This window comes from Paramormyrops kingsleyae, chromosome 19, assembly GCF_048594095.1.
Source record: "Paramormyrops kingsleyae isolate MSU_618 chromosome 19, PKINGS_0.4, whole genome shotgun sequence".
NCBI lineage: Eukaryota > Metazoa > Chordata > Actinopteri > Osteoglossiformes > Mormyridae > Paramormyrops > Paramormyrops kingsleyae.
The window spans coordinates 22,302,400-22,313,891 of NC_132815.1; positions in this window are offsets into that span (position 1 = coordinate 22,302,400).

The window sequence follows — 11,492 nt, forward strand, 5'->3', positions numbered from 1 at the left end:
AGGCATTTTCGCCCACAGGACTGCCGCATACTGGATGTTTTTCCCTTTGCACACCATTCTTTGTAAACCCTAGAAATGGTTGCGCGTGAAAATCCCAGTAACTGAGCAGATTGTGAAATACTCAAAATTGCTTAAATCACCTTTCTTTCCCATTCTGACATTCAGTTTGGAGTTCAGGAGATTGTCTTGACCAGGACCACACCCCTAAATGCATTGAAGCAACTGCCATGTGATTGGTTGATTAGATAATTGCATTAATGAGAAATTGAACAGGTGTTCCTAATAATCCTTTAGGTGAGTGTATATGAGCACCTTTTCTGTGGCCATTCCAGGACCCCTTTAGTGGGCAACAGGAAGCCCAGTAGCCCCATTGGCACCTTGCCACTCCTATCATTCTCCTTGACTCCTTTCATGCCGCTGGAAATACCAAACTCAAGCAGAGCCACATGCAGTTCCCTCTCGTTCCCGCTTTTCTTTCCGAGATCTTTTTCGCCAGTTCTGCCGCCCCTGTTGACATGCTCACGTTTGTCTCCCTGTGGCTTTCGGATAATGCAGCACTGCTGAATGTGAGGACGATGGCAAATGACGCGTTCACCAAAGCTATTTTTTTTTTTGTCATTGAAAAACAGAAAATTGTCAATTACATAGCCCCGAGCAACATGGGGATGGGGGGATGGGGGGAGGGGGGGAGGGGCAGCTGCTTACTACCGATGACATAAAACAGAATTTTGCTTTTCTCTCAGCCCCTGGAAACACGCCCAGAGCCTGAGGCCTTGTGTGTTTCTTGTCCTGAAGCGGTCTGAGGCGGTCTTTGGGCTTCCCAACCCGCTACTATTTCTTTAAGTCCTTCTGCTCACCTGTACCCAGATAAAGCCCCTGTTCCTGCCATCCATCCCTGTCACATGGTTCTATTCACTGTCCCACCCAGAGCCTGTCGAAAACACATGCACCGTATATGTACACAAAGCCCATACGTATGCATGTGCTCAGATGGCTGCTCAGATCTGATACCTGCCATTGAAATTCACAGCCCAAACCAGCACCAACCCATAGTTATAACCACATACCAGACCCTTGCAAGGTTAAAAGCACTTAACTGGGTTGAATAAATAAAAATATGTGAATGTCAGAATGCCCTGAACAATGATTGAGAGTCAATCACACGTGTGGGGAAAACTCATAACTTGATCGAAATAAAAATGAATAATGAACAAAACTATAAAAATTGGCAGTCGAGATCAGTGGGGAGGCAATTAAATTTAATTTTAATGTGATTAGCAGTGTGCCGAGACTGAAATAGTCTCAGGCATAATGAGCAGACAGCAAATGTCTCAAGGCTGAATAGGAGTACATGGTTTCATGATGCCCTTGGGGGTAACGGAGCTACACAAAGGCAGCAGGCGAGGTGGCAGAGAGGCAAGACCGGCAGGCAGAAAATGCAACCTGCCTGGAGCTCCAATCAAGCCGCAGTCTTGTCTAATTGGCCTCTGAGTGAGGACACCTTCCGTGTGAAATTAAATCATTATGAGGGAGTTTCATGGGGGGACTTTGTGGTGGCCTCTATGTTTATTTCGTAAGCTGTTCCTCTGGTGCTACTGCAAACCCACTTCCACTACTACTGTTGGCATCACCACCACTAATAGTAGCTATCATGTTTCTAATTCGTTTAGTCATAAATTTGATATAAATTAGCGCATTCCTAGCATCTGCGGACCATAAGGACATTCATAGCAGCTACAGGTCCAGGGAGCCACTCATTCAGCTGCATTTTGCTTTATCACTTGCAATTAAATTGTCGTCAGAGTCCATCAGGGTGTCATCAACATGGCTGATACTGATTCTCTTAGTGTATTAGTACGTGATATTGCCCTATATGAAATTTCAGATTACAGCCAATTGTTGTGCAGGAAAACAATTAGAAAAATGGTCATGATCGCATGGCTAAACTGTAATGCTAATTGCTTCATTATCTTGGGAGTGAGCTGGGCTTTGCAGGACCTTGTGGGAACATTTTGGGGCCGGTGTCAGGTGGCGTACGCCTGTGTGGCACTGTGTCGGATTCTGTCGGATTGCATGAGAATGCAGGGGACTGCGTGGGTCTGTGCAGAAATGTATTTGCGGGAATGTTTTGTACCGTGTGGGACGCTGTGGACTTGTGTGGGCCTATATCTATATTTGGGGCCTGTTTAAAGCAGCAGTGAAACAGGCCTCGCGACAGTAAGGACTCTTCCCTCCACCCTTGACAAATAGGGAGTGAAAACTCGGCAGGAATCAGAGCCCTTCTGCTTGGTTCAGCGTTTCTGTCCACTTAATTCATTACCAAAATTAGACCCATAATTACATCTTCAAATGTCTCTGTTCATCAATTAGACTTCATTGGCTCATCTTGTATCTTAGCTGAAGATAATCACATTTCCTAATTTCTCCAGTGTTCCTCTTCGTCTTTGTGGATCTGGCAGATAGAACCCTGCCGATTGCTGGCATGGCCGGACTGGTCCGCTCACAGGACCCCCACCCCCCAAGCCTGTCTCGTATCCCTATCAGTGATAACCCCAGCCCATAGTCTGCTCCTCACTACATCATGCTCTGCCCCCTAGTGTGCATCTCCTTCTCCCTATTAAGATTAGAGTTATGAGATTCTATCAATTCTGTGTGTGTGATATTTTCACAATCCAGCGCATGTGTCCATATCTCTGTATGTAAAGACCAGACTCTACCAAGTAAAGCCAAGATGTAATTTAATTTAAATGTATAAAATTACATCAATTTAGTAATACATTGAGAAATATTAAGATATTTTCTGTATTACTTATTACGTTTTGAAGTTGGAATCATTATACAGTTTGTCAGTGTTTAATAAAAAATACATTTTACACCATAGTATAGAGATTAAAATTAGTTTATCCACTGAATTACGGTCATATATTGCTACATTAGATATATGCACAAATTCTAACATATTTCTGTGGTCTAATAAAAGCAGTTGAACAGTAACATTAGATTTAAAAACACAAATCTGACTCAAATTTTTTCCACCCAAAAAAAAATAATCAGCATATTCCCCAGGTGAATTTCATTTGATTAACAAGCATTGTATTTTATAGAGGGCTAACTGCTTTATATAGAAAAGTTAATCAAGAGGTCCAAGGCTTCCGAAGACTGAACCAGCCGTCCTGACCCTGCATTTCATTAAATATTTAGGACTTATATTTAGTCTGTTTGGGTCGATATGGAAATACCTCTCCGCAGCTCAGAACACCAGCATTTATTTTTATGTATCGATTTAAGCCATAACTCAACGACTGTTTGACCTGGTTCATGCTTACACTGCCTTACAAAAGCAGGAATTTAATTTAATAAAACAGTATTTTGTTTCCATGTGAAAGTTCAACAGATGAAAACCAGATGGACCAGACAAAGGCTACTTCTTTACTGCTATATTTCCTTTAAAATTGAAGTTTTTGAATGAAAATGATCTCCATCTAAACTAGTGTTTTCACATTGTTTACAAAAGTATTTCCATCCACCCTGAAACAAGCGAAAATGTATATGTATATGGACATGTGTGCATCGATACAGTGATTGGTAAATTAGTTTCTATTGTGTATCACAGCAAGCTGCATACAGGTCAGCAACAGGGAAAGCACCATAGAAAGCAGCTCCTCCATATCCGCCATGTTGGAATACTGTTTACTTCCGTGTTGGGTGACCAGGTGACCAATCAGAGAATGAGAAGGTGTAACTTGCAGTATCAAATCAGGGAAGGCCCATGTGATGAGTAGGGACCAATTAGGGTGCTTTTAGAGTCTGTGTTGTCATAAGTCTTTGTTTTCACTCATCCATACTGCAATGCTAAAAATATTTTCAAAAGTGTACGCCTCTGAGAGCATTGTGAAAAGTTTTTGTATTTGGGAGCTAAAAACTACTAGCATGGATGAAAATGTCGCAGTGTGGACCTAGTCCAGGGGTGGCCAATCTGATCCAGAAAGGGCCGCTGTGTATGCAACTCCCTTATTAGATTACTAATTAGAGGACTGATTGGCTGAAGAGTCCAGCTGACCTAAAGGTTACCCCAAAAACCTGCATACACAATGACCTTTTGCGGATAAGATTGGCCACCGCTGACCTAGTCAAAGGGAGGCTGTCACGGGGTAGCGAATGTGGGGGGCTTGTGAGGAACAGGCTGATTATCCTGGTAGCTGTGATCAGGCGTGACTGGTGCTGTGCAGTACTAACAAAGACCCCAGACTGTAAACCCCACTGTTTCTACTGCAGACCCTGGGTTCTCCCCTTCCGATCTCGTTAATGACAAGATTGATGAGCCTCCCTAAAAATAAACAGACTAGACGACTCTGGCATGTGTGCAAGGCGTCTCACTCAAAAAGAGTAGGATGCAGGCCCCCCCCACACCCGCCTGGCGAAACCCTGAAGCTGGATCCAGTTCATCAGGAGACAGCACTGGGATCTGGGCTGCGTAGAACCAGGGCCACCACTGACATCACTCATGTCACAGGAGACAAGGGGCCGGAAGGAGACCACCACACCAAACATCTCAGAGAGAGCATCCTCACCTCGAAGATCTTGCCCTGAACTCCTGTGAAGCTCAGAGTCCCGAAGTGAACTGTAGCTCTCCTCAGGTGTCTGACGGATTTGCAAAGAGTTTCACCTTTTATAAGCACCTGGCATGAAGCATATCTCCTGACTTCACCACTGCTGTCAGTGCTGCTCAGTGCTCTTGCTGTTCTCGTGCTGGCAGGTAAATACTGTTTTACTCATTATTATACAGGCCGGCTTCCCCATCTGTGTGGCTGACACAGAGTGAGTCCCTCGCTGACCATCAGCCCGACAGTGTCCATAAAGAGATGCATAAAACCAGCAAACAAATAAATCCAGTTAAGCCGAATGTGTGAAAATGTCTTCATTTGGGATGGCGAATGTAACTCCGGAATGTGCTTGTTTGAAAAGGGTTTTCCTTTTTGGGATTTGATTGGTTAACATGGGCTCATTTTACAGGCTAAGGTGGGTAATTACCCAACAAGCACAGGTGTGAGGAGGGTTTTGGGATGGGCAGACAACCAGGGGCATTAGAACTCAGGAAAAGCAATTCAAACATACTGAGGGCAACAAGGCACAGGTGCAACTAATCAATATAAATGTCTCTGGTCACCTGATCCTCCTTTTGGAATCAACTTGAGAACATGCCCCCCCCCTACCCCTTTTCTCATAGGAAGAGCCTGAATCATCCTATGAGAAAAGGGGGCTAATCATCATTATATCACAGATACATATAATGATAATTCATCGCTTGGACAAACATGACAGGCCTCATCCACATGTTCCTTTGGCGGTGCTCAGCCTTGTTCAGTTTCTTACAGCAAACGGGGCAGGGGGGGGATAACCAGCGGGGTAAAGCTGCGGCGGGAAGCCAAAGCAGCTCAAACATAAAACAGAGAGAAAATAAAAATTACATGACAGCCTCGCTGCTGGAATGGGGTGGGGGTGCCATGATTAAACTACAAAAGGCTGCCTTTGAGACATCCCCCCACTCCCAGTGGAGCTTTGTCTGTGTAACTGGCTCTAGTATACAGCCCTGCCCCCCTTCTGCAACCACCCCCCCCCCACCAGACCCTTCCTGGGATGTACAAGTCTTCTCAGCAAGCAACTCATATTCCAGAATAATTACAACATCCTCATGGTGAAATTACCCACGTACCAATTAAGGATCAGCTTAGCAGCATAACCGGGTATTACAGTGTGCTTTGTACTGAACACTCGAAGTCACTGTCATGCCATCTTTCATCTCCAAGAAATCCAACGCTTTGCTCCGCCCAAAACCCGCTTGCATGTTTGCCTTCATTTGACGTGAGGCACTTAATAGCCACTGCCTTGCATTTTTGGGCAAAGTAACTCATTCTTCCATTCTGTGTGCCGTTTATGTACAACAGGGCTATTGTGAGCTGGCAGCTTATTCCAGAAAATAGAGGGCACAAGGCAGGGGACCTCCTCGTGCCCACAATGCGCCACTTAGATGTACCCTTTCACCGAAACATACCATTGTGTAAATTAGAATACCCGGATAGCATGAGAAGAGAGCGACACCCAAACTGGGAGACCACTGAAGTGATGGTGCCGCCCAGTGAGACACCACGACCCCCAGTTTGCTCACTGCCTCTGCTAAATCATCACCAGCTCATAAGTTTAAATTTAGATGCTTCTTATGTGCTTGAGGACTCAGAAACTGCAAAGACTCAAAAACAAGACCCTGCTTGTTTGGCTTCTCCTGGTGTCTAATTCATTCCACCGGTTGAGTTTTCTTTCTTTGTAAATCTGTGACATCGTCTCTGTGGTCATTCCCACAGAAAATCTTCAATACGGTTAAGGCGTTAATCACTGCCCACGCAGAGTAATTGTTTACTGCACACATGTCAAGTGGACGCCTTCAGCTCTGGCTAAAACGATTAACAGTATTGTCCATCACGGCCTGCAGTTCTCACTTATCCTTGGCGGTTTGTAGCCTCTCTGCGCCGCATTCGGGAAACAAAAACATCCGATCTGCTTTGCGGCTGTGCCCAAGGCCGTGGTGTTTCTGGCAGTGGTCTCCGGCGCCGGCTTGGTGCTGCGCTTGTCATCAGATTTACGGGATGCATAAAGACTCCGGGAGATGAGCCACAGCATCTCTGCTGGCTTGCCTACATCCCGAGAACATAAGGCGTATATAGGGGCGGCGTCACGAGACTCTGGCCCAAGCTGAAAACTGATTGGCCCCCGGGTGCCATCTCCCTTGTCACTCACCGATTCAAAACATATCATTGGCTAAAGATTGGTCCCTCTCTATGAACTATGGCCCCTCTTATGCTACCCTGAAAAAAAAAACCTAGAATCTCCCCTGGAATACAAGTGTCCCTGTGTGTTTTGTTGGGTTTAATGACAGGCTACACTGCCTAGTTCAACCACAGGATCCCTGCTCGTAAACTGCTGGAGCACCTGCCCCCTTTACCTGAACGTATTAAAGTGATGCTGATGTTCCAAGTGGCCTTTCTCAAGAACTGAAGATCAAATTAAATCTCCTGATGGCCAGCAAGAAGTATTGGCTTCCCTGCACTGCAAAAAAAGAATAATATAGGAACTGTAGCTCCAGCTTTTACTTTATCATTTAATTTATGTAATTAATATTTAAGTATAATTGCTTATATATTCCAGCATTATTATTATGAATTACAGCCATTACAACATACAGCTGCAGCATCTAGGGCAATAAATATCTTTAATTTTGCATTGTTTTCAGTTCGACAGTTCTACAGTTTTATAAAATTGGACATTTATAGCTTCATACGCCACTGTATCCTAACAATACCGGCATATTAAAAAGTTTTAAAACTTTTTTTTTTTTACTGTATTTGGTTTTTCCAATAAGTGGCTTGACTATAATTCCTAATTATTGTTAATGCTGCACAGGAACGTCATCAGAAGAATGAGCCTGTGATGAGACAATGGCTTTAATCGCATATTCCGGGGGGGATCCCGGGGAATTGTGCACATAGCCCATTATTCTGAGGTTATTTCCTCTTTCATTGCCTGTTCTTCAGGCGGTGGATTGCTGTGGAACATTTTAAATAAGCTACACAATGGAGGGCAGGCTGGGGGAGCCACAATGGGATTTGCCAGATTCTACCACCCAGCTCCGAAACCAGGAGGGGGGCTCCTTCAAACCTGCCAGGACCGAAGGTCAGTATTATGCTGAATACTGCTCCTTAAAGGACGAAAGAGGCTTCGCTCTCACATGTCAGTTTCAGCCTGAGCTCCATGCATCATATGCTGCAGCAATGCATGTGTCTAATGCGCCGCAGCATCTTCCTGCAGGGTTGGGTAACATGATGGTGTGGAACTCTGAGCTCTTCGACTGAGAGTAACACAGATAAACACGGTCACCTGACCCACCCTCCCTCCTTACAGCCCCATCCTCATATTGCAGCATTAAGGCTAAAACAAAGCAAGCATTAATATTATGTGGGTGCAGGATACTTTTGGAATTCCTGAGAAAATTAGTGCACAGAAGCTGTTTGATTGTAACCAAAAATAAAGGGGCCTTATTTACTTAAACATGTAACTATTCTATCGATTCCTCTTCAGATTTGGGAATTCTTGCATGTACCTGGAACTACTCATTAATTTTCATTCCTGTACTGCACCGTGGATCAAGAATTTCACTGTGTTCCCCAAAAACAAGCGACAATAAAACCTCGAAACTCGAAAATTTCTCTTTATATATAAGGCTCTGTCTCAATTGGGGAGCATGGTGACTCAGTGGGTGGGACTCACCCCTCCAGGGTTAGGGGTTTGACTGCCTTCCCCCTGCCTTCCTCCCTGTGGTGTGCAGCATTACTTCAGGCACCCCAGTTTCATCACGCCCTCCAAAGACACTCGGTCTGATTAATTTTTAAATTGCCCATAATGTGTGATTGCATGATTTTGATCTGCGATGGACCAGCATCCCATCCAGGACACACCCTCCCCCCCCCCACCACCACCCCTGCCCCATTTCCTCTGCTCCTCGGAATGCTGAACTAGATGAGCAGCTGTAATATGGATGTACAGATCTACATTAACACCGACAGAGTGTAAAAAAATTAGTGCCGAGGGCAAAGCAGGCGCGCAGTCAGGTGATTAGAGACGTGTCCTCATGCATGGAGGGAAAGAGCAGGATGAGGAGATGAGATCCTGCTGTCAGGGATCCCCACCTGTCAGGGAACACGGCAGAGCCCTCCGTCAGCTGTCAGGCTCGGCCTCGTCCCCCTGACCTTGTCTGACTTCTGCACTTCACACTCACTCATCTGCCACAACAGCTCTCCACCCCCCCAGCCACCCCCCTCTTGGCACCTCTCTCCCTCTCCACTCTCGCCGCCCTCGATCGTCGGGCCATCTAAATGTTACTAATCCGGAATACAGATGACCAGCAAGACACCTGCCTGTTGGGGCTAAGCAGACCCCTAAAAGCTGAGCCCTCTGTTCCTGTTCTTTGGTGGGAAGGAATTAAGCAGCTGCAGCAGCTTCAGTTACCGAATCCTTATGCTGGGCCACAGGTCAGATAACATAACCAAAGTAGCCTCATTGGAAGGACACGTCCAGCAAGTTGGTGAGAAGGCCTTTGTTGGTTTTGTGCGAGATCTTGATCAGATAGCCCTACAGCAAATGGATCTGTCAGAGGCTCAACGTAAAGGGTCTCAGATCTTACGAATCCTCAAAGTCTACACAGAAAAAAGGCAGTCAGAGTGGAGTTTCTTGAGATCTACCTGCCCGGCACAGCTATATATATAGCTCACGATGCTCTGCTTCATAAGAGCTTCACCCTTACGGCAGGCAGATCAGTGCTGGCTGCCCGCGGAGGCCCCCTGTGAGGAAATAAACGCTGACACAGCCGTAAGCTTTCATGCAAAAGCCGTGTCACAGAGCTGTGAGGATGGAGGGTATGTTCCCAAACTGCCCTGCTGGGGATAGCCTCACACGGCCGCTGTCGTACGTCACACTGATGACACCCAGAGCCGTCGCTTAACTCACAGTGGCAGCACTGACCTGCCCAATGCACTGAAAACCTGATGTTTGAAAAGAGAAAAGCAAGAGAGAAGCAATTATTGAAAATATTTCCCCTGAATATATTAATGATTGCTGACAGAAGGCAGATGTGGGCAGGGACAGTGTGATTCAGACTCGGTCACACTCACACAGACAAGTATACACAGATAAACAGATATACACTTACAGATCAGGCATAGCACAACAAACCTCAATCTCACACACATACATACACATACATGTTCAGCATTCAGTAGTACTAACGCTCCTAACCTCTCTCACACAAACAGACACTCACAGATAGTGTGCAGCAGTGTCAAAATCCCAAAAATCTCTCTCACAAGCAGATAAATAAAAAAAGAATGATGAATCCTGTGTTTGCCATTTGCACAAGTATGAACACAAGTATATTAGAATTCTTGTCTTTGCCTTGCCCATCTTGCTCTCCATAGCTTGGGGGTCACAATGCAGGGTCATCTAGCATGCAGTGCCCCTGGAGCTGGGGGTTAAGGACCACATTCAAGGGCCCACAGAAATGTGATTGCTCTCCCGAGGGCAGGGCTTGACCAGGTGCCCGTCTGATCGCAGGCACAGAGGCTCAGCCCACCCAACAGAAACACTGTTGAGTAGAGAGCACTGGCAACCCCTTTACTCTCGCCCTAACACATGCTCAGATAGAATCACGAGCATATGCAGACACACACGCAGGCTGGAATAGTGGATCAGGAGAACTGTGAGAGGATCTTTGATATGGTAAAGAGACTGTTTACAGAGGAGCCTGCAGAAGGAAGCGTACTGAGAGGACATACCCAAGGGGAAGGTCTGGACACGGACTGCTGATGTGTTTCACCCTCAATCACTGTTTTCGGTGCTTTACTGACTCTAATAATCCATTGGAATGGGCTCTTAACATGTTTACTCGCAAACCCCCTAAGATTCTGCTTAGACTGGGTGAATTCCAATAGGAATGAAGTGTATGGAAATCATATTGTGGTCCCTTCCCAGTACACAAATCCTCATAGCCTGCCGCATGCCACTGGTGATTCTTAAGCAGCTGCTCAAGTGGAGGTACAAAAATGAAAAAATAGGAATATGGATTCAAACAATGAACAACTTTTAAAAGAAGGCAGATACACATGGCTAACAAAAAAGCATGGAAACCTGATACACACACACACACACACACACAGAAGAGCATTGCTAATCAGCACCAGAACACAGAAATGAAGGGAAAGTGTTTGCTTTGATGACCAGAGAAACCTGGGGGGGGACTTTGCAGATGAGCGGCCTTGAATGTCCCTACACTACAGATTTGAATGTAAATGAATGACATGAGTGGAACAATCTGGTTATTATAAATTACGTGGAATAAGAAACTGCTACCACTGGTGATTGTCGGCATCTGGCTGCACGTAAACAGTGGTGAAATAAGCCATTTCCACCATGTCCCTGTGTGACAGGTGCTCCCAAAAGCACCATCCCAAGCATCACTGCTGCTTGAGGGTCTCTGTACATCAAAGAATTAAGCTCAATTTAATATCGATCTCCTGCAGGTCCAGACAGGGACCCACTCTGAGTGTATAAATGCATCAGCACTGGGCAGGAGGCTTCTGCTAACCCCTAGAAAGCTTAAAGAGCAAATGGATCACAGAATATGTCTTGGTTTTCTTATTATTATGTTTACAATTATCTGGTCGATACTACTCCCCCTCCTGTTGTACCCACATACCTTGAAGCTGCTTTCATGGACACACACACACACACACACACATAGACCTGTACTCATTCTTTTGTGGGGACCATTCATTCATTTCTATGGGCAAAACCGTAAACCCAGCAATGACAACCTTAGCCCAGCCCTACCCATCCCTAACCTTAACTATAAGTAACCAAACAAAATGTGAGACTTTTGGCCTTTTTAG